At 37.1% G+C, this 17866-nt stretch overlaps 1 pseudogene; it reads left to right on the top strand.

The window, feature by feature from the left end:
- Positions 1-1523: 1523 nt before the first annotated feature.
- On the top strand, positions 1524-1720 carry LOC114104474 (H/ACA ribonucleoprotein complex subunit 3 pseudogene; annotated as a pseudogene).
- The last annotated feature ends 16146 nt before the right edge of the window (positions 1721-17866 follow it).

Here is a 17866-nt window from a genome sequence, read left to right as displayed (position 1 = left end):
TGCCATAATTTTATTCTCTTTTAATGGTGAGTAATATTCCATTGTGTATATATGCCACAGATATATACCACAGTTTCTTTATCCATTCATCTGTTGAAGGGCATCTACGTTGGTTCCACAGTTTAGCTATTGTGAATTGTGCAGCTATGAACATTGAAGTGTCTGCGTCACTATAGTACATTGTTTTTAAGTCCTCTGGGTATAGACCAAGGAGAGGGATAGCTGGGTCAAATGGTGGTTCCATTCCAAGTTTTCCAAGGAATCTCCATACTGCTTTCCATATTGGTTGCACCAATTTGCAGTCCCACCAGCAGTGTATGAGTGTGCCTTTTCCCCCCAACATCATTGTCAACATTTATTGTTGTTTGTATTGCCGTTTCCATCTTCTCCAACTTTCTTGTTATTTTCCTGTGTCAGTTTAAATTTCAGGGATATCAAATTCTGTACAGTTCCTCAAATATCCAATTTTTAAGTGCTTCTGTGCCACCCACTCTTTTTGACTAGAATGCCTACCTTCCCCCATCTTTACCAGTTTACCTGTCACCAGTAAACTGCTATTGATCCATCAAAGCTTACCCTGAGACTTTTCTGAAATTAGAAAAGCTATACATTACCAACTGTTACTATTATTTTATTGTGTTGGTTTTATGAAATTTTATTGTGTTTTTCCTAGTATCATAGTTTCTAAAGCTAGAACTAGGAACATATTCTTTTTCTTCCAAATATGTGTGCTTGTTGTTTTTGCCCTTTTCTGTTGCGGTAACAGAATACCTGAGACTGGGTAATTGATAAAGAAAAGAAATTTATATGGTTCATCCTTTGGGAGGCTGGGAAGAATAAAACCATTGTCATCTAGTAAGGGTCTTCTTTCTGTCAGAGGGTATCATATTGAGATCAAGAAGCACATCAGCTCAAGTTTCTCTTTTTATAAAGCCACTAAAGACATCATGGGGGTCTCATCCTTATGACCTTATCTAGTCTGACTACTGCCTAAAGGACCTACCTCCAAATACCTTTAACATATGAATTTTGGGATTAAGTATTTAATACATGACCCTTTGAGGGACACGTTCAAACCATGGCACCTATAATACAGAGAAAAGTCACAAATTATAAGTTCTTCCCCAGGATCTAGGTAGAGAGAAATTGAGATTTAGCAGAGAGGAGTAAAGAATTATACTTCTCATCACTCCAGGCTGGGTGGGCACGAGGAAGCCAGTGAGCATAATCCCAGCAGAACTTGCCTTCTGGCAGAAACTGAGTTTTGTCTTACCCATTCAAGGGAGGACTAGGCCCTCTACAGGGACATCAGAGCACCTGCACAGTAGGACCAGGACCATATCCTCTTGCCTTGGGCAGCCTTCAAGAGACAGCCAATGGGTCTGCATTGTTCATGCAGAGAAATCAGAAGCCAAGTGCACACAAAGAAACACCTGGTATTCAGGAATTAAACTACCCAGCAGGAGAAACCCACCCATGCTTTCAAACCATATGGCTTAGGATTTGGAGCTTCAGATTTAAGCATGGTCATCTTTCTCCAGAATTTCCTCAATGAGCAAAATCAGGTCTATACATTGAAGACATTTGACCCTATGGACAACAGACCAGCTTGGCCCTTCCTGCTTGGTTCTTCCCAGGTGACAAATACTCACGAGGCCAAACCACCATTAAGAAACGCTTCAAGATGTCCATGACCCAGCAACCACATCCTGTTCTATGAGGGTCCCTTAAATTTCATGTCTCTTTTGTGTTCTGCTCCGTTTTGGAGAATCTGTAAGCATATGTGTCAACCTGTGAGCCATGAAGTCTTCTTACCACCCATGCCCTTTGGAATCCGATCCCCTCATTGCCTTTGATCATGCTAGTATGAGGCCATCATGGTGACATCCTAATTAATTCATATTTTGAATTATTGCCACATTATTAAAGATAAAATAACTTGGAAAAAATGTATGGCTTCAAGCCAATCACACTTCATTTTCTTTTCTTTTCTTTCTTTTTTTGGTATTGGGGATTGAGCACAAGGGCACTCTAACAACTGAGCTACATCCCAGCCCTTTCTGGTTTTTTTTTTAATTTTATTTTAAGACAGGGCTTCTATAAGTTGCTGAGGCTGACCTTGAACTTGTGATTCTCCTGCCTCAGCCTCCCAAATTGCTGGGATTATAAGTGTGCCTCACTGTGCCTAGAACACTTTCATTTTTCAAACAGAGCACTGGCAAGTGAGTTCAAGCCACTGCATTAGAACCAAGCCCTATAATCAGCTTCATATTCAAGGCCTATAGTTTCAACTTATTTATGAAACAGTGTGGTGCCCAAAGAAAAAGTTTTCCTACAAAATACATTATTTTCATCTTGAACTAGGCCCTAAAGGGGATTAACTTGGGGATATCTACATTTATAAAAATTTTACCTCTCATTTACCTGTATCCTTAGTAACCAGAAACCTACAAGTCAAACATAATTTTCCTCCAGTGTGAAAATATGTTCAATTTAATTCAGACACATTAATCTTCAAGGTCTTTAATTTTTTATAAATGTATCTGTTTCATTGCTTTGTGATTACTTGGAGATTAAGTCATGCTGAACTTTCATATCATTTATTTTGTCCCTAACAGGAGTTGCTCTTATACTGATCTATAATTCTTACATACAGGAAAAGTCACATTTCCTTATTTTTCTAAATCAAAGTAAATTAGGCATAATTCCAGGCATCCCCCTCCCTAGTCTGTAGGGTTACTTAACAATGACTTCTTCCTCTGCCATGGGATGCTGGAGTCATGGTCCTTCACCTTTGGAAAAGGCATCCAGGTGGTGCTCACTCCAGGACTGCATACCAAAGACTAAAGATCCCATTGAGGTGACCTTCATGGAGGAACCCCAGGGAGTGCTACTAGGGCCCACTTCCTACAGCCATGCAGGCACCTTGCTTCTTGCTGCAAAACTGGATTCCTAAAACTCTCAGAGATCAGAAAACTAATCTTTTGCTCTTCCCAAGTGACCAATTTTGAAGATGAGTCTCAGTCCTCTCTTTTCCTAGAAGCACAAAAATCCATAGTTTTGAATGAGAAGGAAAAAAAATCATCTTTCCCTTCTTTTGCAGAATGGACTTAATCGGGGGGAAAAAAAAACAGAGCACATCTCTGTTGTACTTACTAAAGTACAGAGCACACTGGTTACTGTCAGAAAAATTTTTAAAAATGATTTTTTCTTTAGGGGCTAGGGCTGTAGCTCAGTGGCAGAGCACTTGCCTTGCACATGTGAGGCACTGAACAATGACTTCTTCCTCTGCCATACAATGCTGTAGTCCTGGTCCTTAAATGAATTAAATATTTGACACATCCAGGCAATGTGTTAGATCTCCCAAATGGGAGAGAAAGGCCTTCACTGTGACTTCTGCTCTATCATGTTGCCAGTTCTCCTTCTTCCTGCTCTCTAGTACTTTTCAGCTATGAAGTTGCCCTAAAAGATTATTTTGTTTCAGAAAAGAATTGTAATTGAGGTTGCAGCCTCAGAATTATTTTGTTATTGCAATAATAAGCAAATACGGGGGCTAGGGTTGTGGCTGAGTAGTAGAGCACTTGCCTCCAATGTGCAGTCCCTGGGTTTGATCCTCAGCATCATATAAAAATTAATAAATAAAATAAAGGTATTGTGGGCTGGGATTGTGGCTCAGCGGTAGAGCGCTCCCCTAGTACAGGCGCAACCCGGGGTTCGATTCTCACCACCACATAAAAATAAAGGCATTGTGTTGTGTCCATCTACAAAAAAGATTTTCTCTCTCTCTCTCTCTCTCTCTCTCTCTCTCTCTCTCTCTCTCAAAAAATAAATAAATAAATAAATAAAGGTATTGTGTCTAACTACAACTAAAAAATATTTAAAAAATAATAAATTTATACTACTGTATAAATGATAAAATGTGATAATATTTTACAATTTAATTTTATTTACAGTTTTAAATTTGTTATACATTCACATGATAAGTATAAGCTGGACGTGGTGGTACCCACCTATTCTCCCAGTTATTCAGGAGGCTGAGGCAGGAGGTTCATAAGTTCAAGGACAACCTGGATGATTTAGCAAGGGCTTGTCTCAAAATAAAAAAATAATGGGGGAGGGGTGCTAGGGATGTAGCTCAGAGGCAGTGAACTCAATCCCAAGTATCACAATGAAAGGAAGGAGGAAAGAAAGAGTAAAAAAGTCTTCTCTGTTCTTATGTGAGTTACACCACTTCTGTTTCTAGAGATATCTAATATGAAGAGGTTTTGTGTATCTTTCTAGAGATAATTTATACACGTACACACAGTTTACATTTATTTTATCTTCAATTTTTACATAAAAGATAACATACTATACACAGCATTCCTTGCTTTTTCTGAGTAACATTAGATCATGAAGATGATTTTGTATCACTCAAGGAGCATCTTGATAGCTACTGTATCCCATTGTGTACATCCTTGCCTGATGAAATCTTTGGATATTACAAACAGTGCTTTAACAAGTAATCTATTTCATACATCATTTTATACATGAGTGAATGAAGTCTGGGATAAATTCCCAGAAGAAAACCTGTTAGTTTGCATTGTTAATTCTGTGAGATAGTGCCAAAGTGCCAATTTACAATCGGCTGGCAATGTATGGGAACACATTGTTTAATCAAACCTTTAGATACTTGCTAATTTAATTCTAAAATGATATCCCAGTCTTGTTTTAAGGTGTGTTTCTGAATTTGTGAATAAAGTTGAACATTTTTCAGTGTGTTTAAGAATCATCTGTATTTTCTCTTCTGTCAACAGCCCATTGGTCTTTTTCTTATTGCTTTATAAGCACTCTCTGTATTAGAAAAATTAGCATCTGTCTTTGATAAAAATAGCAAATATTTTCCCCAGTTTTCCATGGTTTTTTTGTAGTTTTTTCTTTCTTTTTTTCTTTTCAGCACTGGGTGTCAAACCTGGAGCCTCATGTATGTCAGGCAAGCATTCTACATTGAGCTACACTTCCAGCCCTGTCCTTTTCTTTTGAAAAACTTTATTTTTATTTTTCTGCAATCAAGTTTATTAATTCTTTCTTTGGTGGCTTTTGAGTTTTGTGAATTATTTAGGAATAGTCTTCCCACCCTAAATTCGTGTGTATATGTGTTACTGGAGATTGACCCCAGGGGTGCTATACCACAGAGTCACAGGTGGCAGCCATCACAAATCTTTTTATTTTTTATTTTGAGACAGGGTCTCATTAAGGTGCCAGGGCTGGTCTTGACCTTGCAATCCTCTTGCCCTGGTCTCCTGTGTAGCTCAGATTACAGGCACTTGCCACTGTGCTTGGCCTTAAAATTTTTTTTTGTAAACAAAACCTCTGAGGTTTCTCCTAGTTTTTATAATTTTACTTTTTATATGTAAATATTCAAACCAATTGGAATTCTTCTTTTTAAAAAAAATATTTTTAGTTGTAGATGGACACAATACCTTTATTTTGTTTATTTATTTTTTAATGTGGTGCTGGGGCTTGAACCCAGTGCCTCATATGTGCTGAGCAAGCACTCTACCACTAAGTCACAACCCCAGCCCCCAATTGGAATTCTTAAATGTAAGTTAGCAGATATACAATTCAATGTATTTTTTTCTAGATGTCTATCAGTAGTCCAAACACCAATTTTTTATAAACCTTTTCCCCTGCTCATTTGAAATGCTACTTTTATAATTTACTAAATTTTATTTCTGAGCATTTTCATTTGTTCCATTGATGCTTTTCATTAATATTTTGCCCCCAATTTCTAGGCTTTCCCAATATTTTTATAAATAGTGTTTCTTGCTTCTTTATTTTTTTTTAGTTGTAGATGGACACAATGCCTTTATTTTATTTATTTTTATGTGGTGCTAAGGATAGAACCCAGTGCCTCACAGGTGCTAGGCAAGCACTCTACCACTGAGCCATAACCCCAGCCTCATTGCTTGCTTCTTTTAAAAATAGACTTTAGAATTAGGTTGCCTAAAATGAAATAACCTTTGTCTTTTTACTGAATCTACCTATGTGACACTGAGTTTTCCTATCCAAGAACATGATATGTCTTCTCATTTGTTCAACACTCTTTTGGGAATTCAGTTGTAGTTTAAAGTTTTGTTTTGTTTTTTTTAATGGATTTTGTATGTTTCTTAATTTTTTCAAAAAAAAAAACCTTTTTTGTTGATTTTGTAAATGGGGTCTTTTGTCCCTTTTATCTTAATTAGTGGATATATGTATCAATGTGATATATTGACATTGTGATATATTGTATCAATGTGATATATTGACCATTATGTCTATATAGTATTGATTTCATACCCAGCCTACTTACTGAATGGTCTTATCTATCTCAGGTTTGTCAGGAATGCTACAATAATATTTACAAATAATTATAATTTTACGTCCTCCTTTTCCTTATACTTCTCATTTATGTCTCTTTTCTAGTGTGATGGTTGCCACCTCCAAAATAATGTTGAACGGTGGTGACAGGCAACATTTTCACCTAACTCCTGATTTTTTTTTAATGTTTATTTTTTAGTTGTAGTTGGACACAATACCTTTATTTCACTTATTTATTTTTATGTGGTGCTGAGGATCAAACCCAGGATCTCGCACGTGCGAGGCGAGTGCTCTACTACTGAGCCACAAACCCAGCCCCCTAACTCCTGATTTTAATAGGACTTCTCTAAATGTTTCCAGTTAGCATGATGCTGACTTTGAGATTAAAATAGATATATTTTATATGTTGTGACTATTGATTATGTGTCAAGTTAAATTTAAATGACTGATAAAATAATTAAGGACCTCTTAAAAGAGATAATATTTTGTTTAGTGCAAATTGGTAATGATTAAAATTAATTTTCATATCATGGCTAGGAAAGAGCTGGACAAGATAAGACAATAATAATGCATATTTCACATACTATACAGTGTTTATGAATAAAAATGTTTTTACATGCTTTAATTATCTCACTGGATCCCTACCATAATCATGAATTAGGAATTCATAATCATGAATTAGGAATTCATGAAAAAGGCGTGGTTGCAAAGGAAACTTTAGAACAGGAGTCAAAAAATACCCATTCTAACATTTTTTCAAGTGATTATGCCATGCCCCATCTGATTATTAGAGATGAATTATGAAAGCAAAATATTCTTTGGAAACACAACAAAGAGGCCAAGAAGAGTGTGTCCACTCTTGAAGGACATTTAATATTTTATAGTATATTCACTATATGTTCAACATCTCCTGTGACCAAGAGACAGTTTGAGCCATGATTCATACTTGTAGCTAAAGTAATGTGTTCCTTATCACTAGAGGCTGATACTAAAGATGCAAAGAGAATTGTCCTAGAGGAATGGATTTGAGAATCAACAGTGTACAGGTGATCATTGAAGCCATAGGATAAGATGAGATCTTCTAGAATAATATAATCTATAGGGAAAGGAAAAGAAACCAGATGAAAGCCTAGGTTAAGCAAATAAGAATTATGGGTGGGAAGAAAGGTCTGAAATAGAGAATAAAAAAGAAAAACGCGTTATTGAAACAAAAGGGGAGAACTTCAAGAAGTTGTCAAGAGCATCAAAGATTTCAGAGAATAAATAAAATAATTACAAGAATTTTAAAGTATCCTTTGGATCAGCAACAAGGCTGCCACCAGCAAATTTGGCAGGAATAACTTCAATGGGTGCAGTGACTATAATGTATCCCCCATGCCATTTCCCCCTTAAGCTGGCAGCAAATCCTGCTTCCCTGCCAATCATAGCCTCTCATTCTCCTGGCTGAAGAGGTCAGTGATGTTCAGTATTAGACATATGACCCAAGTCAGGCCAGTCTTTCTATTTGGAACCAATGAGGGAAACACTCTTTCCTTTTGGATATTGGAAATATTGGAATGAAGTAAAATACAAAGAGATGCAGAGGTGAGAGACGAGCAATGGAGAAACAGAGAAAAAAGTGCAAGCACTTAGGAAAGAAAAATTCAGTCTGTTTCATTCCAAGTTACCTCTAATAACAGCCCTGCCGCCTTTTCCTGAAACCTAATTCTTTTCTTTTGGTGCTGAGCTTCTTCAGTGTCCTTCTAGTAATTTCTACTGCTTTTCCCTACCCCATTTTTTAGTAACAATAGAATGAAGATTAATAGGTAGAAGTCAGATTGTAATTGGCTTAGAAATGAATGATATAAAATACCCAAGAATAACCATAACAAGATATGGACAGGAACGATATAAATAAAACTACAAAATTTAACTGAAGACCATAAAAGAAAACTTGAATAAGGGTAAGCCCTACCAAGTTCCTAGATAACAATAACTATTATAAAGATGTCAGTTCTTCTCAAATTAATTTATAGGCTTAATACAACTCTAATCAGAATCCCACACATGGTACCTTTTGAAGCTTGAAACAGTGATTCTAGTGTTGATTAGCTAGGAAAAATAGAGAAGAGCCAAGAAATACTTAAAAAAAAAAAAAACTGATGACAGAAAGAGTGAGCACCCAACTCCAAAGATTCAACAAGTATGCCTCTGTATCCATCTCTGAGTCCAACTGACCCTTGCTTGGGCACAGTTGATTGGTCCTTGAATATTCTTCCTTTTACCTAAAGTAACTTCAATATGTTTCTGTTACATGTAACCAAAGGGTCCTAATACACAGACTTGCTCCGTGATGTATTAAAAGACATTAAAACAAAGCACATAACAGAGTACTAGTAATATAAACATTTATAAGCATAGCTTTAGAACAGATTAAATATCCATAAATAAGTACTATTACTTATAAAACGATGCAAACAAAAAAGTTGGCATCACATTACAATGTGTAAAAGAAAATTGTTGAATATAGTTTGGTTGCCTGTGAAAACTTAAAATGTCAATCAATGACATATACTAATATTAATTCCTGATGTTATATGTAAAAAGAATTCAATTTGAGGGGGTATGAAGGTGCATGCCTATAATCCTAGCAACTTGGGAGACTGATGCAGGAGGCTTGCAAATTCCTGATGGGCCTTGGCAACTTGGCAAGACCATGTGTCAAAATAAAAATAAAAAAAGTTGACTATGTAGCTCAGTGGTAGATAGCCTCTGGGTTCCATCCCCAGTGCTGGGGTGTGGTGGGGTATTCAATGTAAAACAAATAAATATTAAAACATGTACCTGAAACAGTCAATGTTTGTGAAAGTGCTAGTTGAAAATCTAAAGGAGTACTTAGGGAACTGTTTATCCATTCTTGAGCTAAAGGAAGAATTATCTAAGTACAAAATCAATAGGCTAAAACACAAAAGGAATCAAAATCAAAGATCTGACTAGATGAAAAATTTATAACTCCAACAGAAACTATCAAAAACTGAAAAGTAAATTACAAAGTAGAAAGATCTTTCAAAATAGCTGTCAAAAAGTGTGTAGCAATTTAAATCAATAATGTGTGTAGCAGTTTAAATCAATAATGTGTGTAGGAGTTCCAATCAATAATGAAAACACTGAAACTTCAGTGGAAAAGGTACAAAAATCAAGTGCTGCAGACAAATCTTAAAAGGAGAAATACAAACAGTCAATAAGCATGTGAAACAATTTGCTTTTAATCTCTTTAAAGTAACAAAATAAAACATCAATGGCATTTTATTCTACTTAAAGAAAAGATACTAAAATTTATAAAATTTAAGGTGGTGAGGTTGTTTCAGAAATATGCATGAACACACTCTCCTGTTGCGAGGCTAAACAGGATGTGTATTTTAAGAAAGTAATTGGCGGCTAGGCATGGTGGTTCACACCTGTAATTCTAGCAGCTGGGGAGGCTGAGGCAGGCAGATCCTGAGCTCAAAGTCAGCCTCAGCAATTAAGCAAGGCCCTAAGCAATTCAGCGAGACCCTGTCTTTAAATAAAATATAAAAATGGGCTGGAGATGTGGCTCAGTGATTAAGCACCCCTGGGTTTAATCACCAGTAGCAACAACAACAACAACCAAAAAAAAAAAAAAAAAAAAACAATAAAAGAAAGCAATTGGCAATGTATAACAAAAAATTTTTAAAGGCCCATAATTTGACTCAAATTTCACTTCTAGAATCTAACCTGGCATAATGATTAAGAGTATAAAATGTACCCCTTTCTCTCAAAAGTCGGTGTGTGAAAACATAAAACTAACAGAGAGAAAAGAGCAGTAGGAAAAGAGGGGTGGCATTAAGCTCTGGCTCTGGTCCTTGACGTCCCTAGAACAACACTGGCTCCTCAGACTCTTTGAGCTATCTCAAATTAATTTTCTCCTTACCTTTCTTAGTTTCTGTGCTTTGCTCAAGAAGATGACTGACTCACCTAACAACTCTGGCTTGAAATGTATATCCCTTCGTTCTGCTAGATTAATCTACTACAACTTTTGGTAAGAGGTAGGACTGCTTTGAGTCACTGTAGTTGGTTCCAGTCCAAGCTTAATTAGTTTGGAATTTAAATGAATTCAATACTGGCACCTTCTAGAACATCTACCTAAAACAAAATATCAGTCTGACAAATCCTTTTTGGATGAGATGTGTTGCTGAGATTTTTAACAAAAACAAAACAATGTTTACTACATCAAGTAGATGGGAAGCAAAAATTAGAATTTACCAGACTAGTGAGACAGAACTGGTACCTGTGGGTAAGTGACTAGGTAACAATGATCAAAACAATGAAATTCAATGTCCTGAGGAGGTGCTCTCACATTGAATCATTTCCTTGTTGATGGATCAATCTTTCAACACGGTTGATGGTTGACTACTCCTTTCTCATCTTCTTCTTAGGCCACGTTCTCCTGGTAATTCTCGTTTGTCACATTCTACCTTGGTTTTAAATAATAGTTGTACTAGTTCAAATAAAGTCTAGACTAATATAATAAGAGACAAAAATACTTAAACATGGGAGTTATTTCTCATGTAATATTATGTGTGTATGGTCTGGGAGTAATATGGTGGCTCAGTGGATTAGGAAATCTGAGAGTTTCTAAATGTCTTACATCCATTGTATATGGCCCTCATCCATGTAGTCCCGTTTATCCAGCCATCATGTTTACATTGAACGCCATGGAAAGCAGGGAACATGCTTCTTTCTTGTAAAGGCCATAATCCAAAAGTTGTAAGCATCAATTCTGCTAAATCCCTTACAATTATAACTTCAGTCATATGGCCAAAATTAGCTGCAAGGAGGCTTGAAAATATAGTTTGCATTCAAGTGGCCATGTACCTAACTAAACCTGTATTTTGCAGAAAAGTAGCACTTTCTAGCACATTCTATATACTGATGTTTACTCAATACCCTTGAGTTCAAATTTCACTTTCAATATTCAAAATTATCCATTTGATTGTTTACTGAACTCTTATATATTCAACAAATATTTACTGAATGCCTGTATTACCAGTCACACACACAAAAAAGTGATGCTTCTTCAACTTGAATGTTACTCACAACTCTGTCATGTTCCCATATGACCACATCATATTCTTTAAGCCATTATTCCTCCTGTCAGGGTATATGCACCATTGTTCAACCAGCTGCCTGATTCAGAAATGAAGCTGTCTCACCTTTACATTCTCTCTTCACCCAAGCAATCTCCAGGCCTCGTCAAATCTGTAACCTAGATAGATCTCCATTCTAGACCCTTTTGTCCACACTGCATTTTAACTCTATCACATAAGGCTTAGTTTCTCTCTTTTTTAAAAAAGTGAAATATAAGAGCATGCAATAAAGTATGTAAAGTGCACTAGCATAAACATAAAACTCAACGAGTTTTATATGTGTACATGTGTACATATCCAGTTAGCCACCTCCAGACTAAGAAATGTCTCAAGATTCTCTGTATCTGGAGCTGGGGTTGTGGCTCATTGGTAGAGTGCTTGCCTAACATGTGTGAGGCACTAGGTTCAATCCTTAGCACTGTATAAAAATAAACAATTAAAATAAAGGTATACTATCCATCTGCAACTACAAAAAGAAAAATTAAAAAAAGAAAGATTCTCTGTATCCCTTCTCAAACACTATTCCTCTTGTTTCTGCCTTCTTATGTTTGCACCCAATGCAATAAACTCACTGACCACTGACCATCTTTAAGTTTAACTCTGTTTCTCTGTGTGTATTTTATATATGTGTATGTGTGTGTTTTATTGTTGTCATTGTGGTATGGGGATTAAACCCAGGGTCTCACTCTACCTAGGCAAGTGCTCTACCACTAAGTTACACCCCCAGCCCTTTGTATTTTATTTTGAGGCAGGGTGGTGCTATGTTGCCCAGGCTGACCTCAAATTCAGGATTCTCCTGCCTCAGCCTTCTAAGTATCTGAAACTACAGGTATGTGCACCCAGCTAAACACATACATGTTTATAAATATATATTATGTAGATGTATATTCAAATACATACATGCTGTGTATGTGTGTATGCATGTGTGTTTGTGTGTGTGTGTGTGTATCGTTTGCCCCTTACCTCTGGGATTTCACCTGACTCTGATCCTCTCCTCTCCTTTGCACCGGTTAATACTGATGTAATTCAGATCTTGAGTGAGAAATCACTTTTATCAAGAAGCCCTGTCAGTTGTGGTACGGGGATCAAGGCACTTATGTATGTATGTAATGGTCATAGTGAAACCCATTAATTTTTACAACTAATATTTGTTAATAATTTACTACTAATAAATAATTTTGTTATGATTGTCTTAACTTGGAAAAAAGAGAAAGAAAATTCATGTGAATATGTTTTTATTTAGAATATATTGTTTTGAGTAAATAAATGAGAGACAATTTTATACTAGTCAGCAAGACCTGGTCACAAAAATATTTTCATTCCTAATATTAGTTTAAATATTGCTGCTGTAAAGTTAGCTTGCAAATTAATAATATTTAGGCCCTAGCTTCTCTGAGTGAGTCTTAGGAATATAAATATCATTGGGGGCTGGGGCTCGGTGGTAGTGCACTTGCCCGGCATGTGTGAGGCACTGGGTTCGATTCTCAGAACCACATATAAATAAATAAAATAAAGGTATATCAAAAACTAAAAAAATTAAAAAATAAATAAAATAAATATCATTGAAAGTAAGCCTGCAAATATTTGGTTTTTTAAAAAATATTTATTTTTTAGTTACAGGCGGACACAGTATTTTTATTTTTTATTTTTATGTGGTGCAGAGGATTGAACCCAGTGCCTTATGCATGTTAGGTGAGTACTCCACCTCTGAGCCACAACCCCAAACCCACATATTTGTTTCTAGTTAACTATTTTGATAATTTACTGACAGTGGAGTATACATACTTTGGTTACAGTTTGACGAATTTTGATGATTGATTATGAATAAGCAATATCTCAGTTGAGATGTAGAACTTTTCCATCACCCTAAATAGTTCCTTTGTGCCCCTCTAATCAATCCCTTCCAGAGTTAGCCTCTGTTCTGATTTCTCTCGCAACCCATTGTTTTTGCATGTTCTAAATGCCATATAAGAATCACACAGCACATACTTATATGCTTGGCTTCTTTTTCTCAATGTGTTTTTAAGTCTCATCCATGCCATTGCATATGTAAAGACTTAGTTCATTCTTCATTACCAAAAAGTACTCCATTGCAGCATATATACAATGATTCTTTTCTCAATTTCACCAATTCTCATGTTTGTAGATTATGGGTTGTTTCCTGTTCTGGACTATTAAGAATAAAGAACTCTAACTGGGCATCGTGGCACATGCTGCAATCCCAGCAGCTCTGGAGGCGGAGGCAAGTTCAGAGTTAGCCTCAGCAATTTAGCGAGACCCTAAGTAACTTAGCAAGACCCTGTCTCAAAATAAAAAAAAATAAATGGGCTGGGGATGTGACTCAGTAGTTAAGCACCCCTGGGTTCAATCCCTGATACCAAAAAAAAAAAAAGAGAGAGAGAGAGAGAATAAAGAACTATGAATATTTATACTTAACTCTAACTCTTTTGTGAATATATGCTTTCATATTTAATAAAAATATGGAAGCTGAATAGCTGGATCATAGAATAGATATATTTTTACCTTTGTTGGAACCCGCTAGTTTCTAATCAGTAGTTCGTACCATTTTACACTCCAATCAGAAATATGTGCAAGTTTTAGTCGAGCCACACATTCACACCAAAGTCTGGGGTTGTCAGTTTTTTCTCTTCTTCTTTTTTCTTTAAATTTTTTTTCAGTTATTCTAATGTTTGCCTTATTAGATATAATTAGATATTAGATATGATTAGATATTAGATATATGGTATAGCTTTAGTTTGCATCATCATAATGAGATAGGACATGTTGAGCCTAAAAGGTTTTTGTTCTGAATCCTCAGGTGTGGCCCTTCATTCTCATTCTTTCAAACTGGCTGCAGGAGTTGTAGAAGTCACTCTGAAGTACAGGCAGAAGGAAGAACAGAGGATCCAGGTCCTCCAGCCACATGAGCATCTACTGATTCTTGGACTTCAGCTGTTATGGTTTGGATATGGCTGAACTGTCTCCCAGGGGCCCGTGTAATTGATGGGGGCTTAGTTCCCCGTCGGCAGCATTGTGAGACAGTGGAAACTTTGAGAGGGGAAAGCTAGGGGGAGGTCACTAGGGGCCTTGCCATAAAAGTAGTTCTCCTAAGAGGTTGTCATAGAAGGAACGTCTGACCTGAGTCAGCTCCCTTTTCCTCCTCGTTTGAGATGAAATGCTTCTTCCCACACAAGCTCTGCCATTTGTCAAGGGGCCCTCCCCAGAGCCTATGTTATACTGTTTGGACTTTCATCAACCAAAACTGTGAGCTAAATAATCTTTTCTTTATAAACTTAGTCTGTATCGGGTATTTCATTATAGTGATGAAAAACAGACTAATACATCCCTTCATATCTCATTGGTCAAAATTATGTCACATGGCTACTCCAGTCTTCCAGGAAAGCTGGGAAATGTAGTTTCTAAACTTGACCTTCCAGGTACCTACTGCTGTATAACAAAGCAACTCTAAACCTAGTGGTTTAGAATGAAAATGTTTTTCCTCACAAACATGCCATTTGAGGGAAGCTCAGCAGGGACAGCTTGTCTCTGCTTCGCTTGGCATTAACACAGCAGCAGTTGATGCTGGCTGCTGGCCATGGGGATTCACACAGTTGGAACTGTGGTTAGAACACCTACACATGACTTTTTCTTGTGGCATCTTGGTTTCCCACACCATAATGGCTGACTCCCCAGAGTAAGGGTCCCAAGAGAGGCCAAGGGAAAATAGTATGGCTTTTAAGATCTAGGCCTGTAAAGTCACCAAACATCACTTGTGCTGCAGTCTATTTATTTATTCTTAAATATTTTTAGCTGTAGATGGAGACAATATCTTTATTTCATTTATTATTCATTTTATGTCATGCTGAAGATCAAAACCAGTGCCTCACACATGTGAGGCAAGCTCTCTACCACTGAGCCATAACCCCAGCCCAGGCACTTTATATTGTGGCAAACAGGAAGTTCTCCAAAGGTTAAAGAGGAAGGGAGATAGATTTTACCCCTTGATGTGGGGATGGCAAGGTCTGCCGCAGTCTGGCTGGGCACAAATAACCCAGCCGCCACAAAGCACTTGTATGTTCAAACAGGAAATTTTATTGCCCGAACTCCACCAGCACTCCACACACACTCTCCGGGAACTCTCCCAGCTCTCCCCCGGGCTCCACGCCAACTCTCTCGACCCCGCGTGAGAACTCAACGGGAACTCCAAAGTAGCGGGCGCCCGAGGCAGCAAGAGGCCCCTATTGCCTGACAGCAAAGGTCTATATACAACTAAATACACAGCTTAAGTTAACCGTTATCATCTCAGTGGCTCCCTGGCCTCACCTCTCAACCACTCCCTTCTGGCAAAATGCCATGCGTCATCCCGACTGGCTGTGGCCCTCAACAAAGGTCTAAAAAGCAAATGGGACTGAAATATTGCTATGGCCATACTGGAGAAACACAACCTGCTACAATTTGGCATGTTACTTGTGGAGTTCAATTCACAAGAAAGATATAGTAAATAGATATTGGGTAAGGAAGTTAAATTCTGTTATATTCTTTACACATATCACATTATAATTGCGTGCTTTCCCCCACGAGATTGTAATCTTCACAAGGGAAGTAGCCAGATTTACCTATGTTCTTAACTATTGGTTCCTTACAGCCTAAGGGGTGGGGGAGGGGAATAGATAGGAAATATTTATCAGCTGGGTGTGGCTCCACATACCTGTCATCCCAGCAACTGAGGTAGGAGGATTGCAAGTTCAAGGCCGGCCTGGGTAACAAGGCCAGATTGAGTCTCAAAAGTAAAAAACAATAAAAAAGGCTGGGGACTTAACTTCTTGGTATTAGTGCCCCTGGGTTCAATCTTTTTTTTTTTTATCACCAAAAAAAAAAAAAAAAAAAAGAAAAGAAATTATCATTAAGTTAGTGTTACACTAAATAAAAATGCATATAGAATATTAGTCGTAGAAAAATACTGTGATTTAAGCATTAAGAAAGAATGTGAAATTGAATTTTAAGTTAATGACCTGCAAAAAGCCTAATGAATATACACTGTATGTGTTAAAGATTTAAAAATATCTCATTTCACCTTCTTCCATTTATTTGTTTTAAATGGTACTGGGGACTAACTCAGGAGTACTCTACCACTGAGTTGTAACCTTCTGAGTGGTTTTTGTTTGTTTAACAGTGCACCTTCTAAAATGAAAAGCAAAATACTACTTTCTTTCTTAGAAATCTGTGTACACATAAATGGCAGTGTGATTATAATGTGGAAAGAGGCATCTCTTTTAAAGCATCTTTCTTTCAGTGAGGTCATCAGAGACACATGCCAGCCTGCATGATTTTTTTTGTGTGTGTGAATTTTTTATATTGGTTTAAAATATCCAACCCTTGGCCACTATTTGCTATTTCTGGAGACAATTTGGAAACTATGGCCTCCCTAATCCCTCCTGGATCAGGATTGAGGCCAGGAACATGTTGAGTCAGTTAGCTATCTCTTCTCCATCCTTAAATACATCATTGGTTTACATAGTTTATGATCTTTCCTGATTTATTTTCGTTGATATATTTAAATATTCATTATCGTTTTTATTTGCTTTATAATCCCTTTCAAAGATCTTCAAAGGTTTTGGTTTTGAGTTCATTTAATAACTACTTTACCAAGAACCATGTCTTCCCATGGCATATTCCTTAGGAATGTGACAAGCATTCTCATACTGTGATTGTGAGAATTTATTTATTGATACTGGGGAATTGAACCCAGGGGCACTTTACCACTGAGCCACATCCCAAGCCCTTTTATTTTTTTAATTTTGAGACAGGGTCTCACTTAGTTGCTTAGGACCTCACCAAGTGGCTAAAGATGACCTTGAATTTTTGATCCTCCTGCCACAGCTTCCCAGGTCGCTGGGATTACAGGCATGTGCAATAACACCCTGCTGAAGCTTAAAGTTTAAAACAGGTAAGAGATCAGGAAGTGTAACAGTAGCCCACCTTATGCTATGCTTTGAATATAGCCCTTGCTGCTCTGCCACTGTGACTTATTTTTTTTAATTTATTTTTTAGTTGTAGTTGGACACAGTATGTTTATTTTATTTATTTATATATGGTGTAAGGATCAAACCCAGGGCCTCACAGGTGCAAGCGAGTGCTCTACCACTGAGCCACAACCCCAGCCAACTGTGACTTATTTTTTAAAGGACGAGTTTCTTTCTCTTTTCTCTCCCCTCGCCTCCCTAATCTTGGGGAAATAGGTTTACCTTTCTTCCTTATCCAATGCAAAGTTATCTGTCCTTGAGCACACACCCACCACAGGAATGAAGCAATTCAGACCAGATTTCAGAAATTACTATCTCCAAAATTAACAAGTGAATTACAACACCCACAGAGAATGT

Source organism: Marmota flaviventris, chromosome 13 (genome assembly GCF_047511675.1).
Source record: "Marmota flaviventris isolate mMarFla1 chromosome 13, mMarFla1.hap1, whole genome shotgun sequence".
In the NCBI taxonomy this organism is placed as follows: Eukaryota; Metazoa; Chordata; class Mammalia; order Rodentia; family Sciuridae; genus Marmota; species Marmota flaviventris.
The sequence above is the reverse complement of the archived record's forward strand: the minus strand, read 5'-3'. Positions and strand labels throughout refer to the sequence as shown.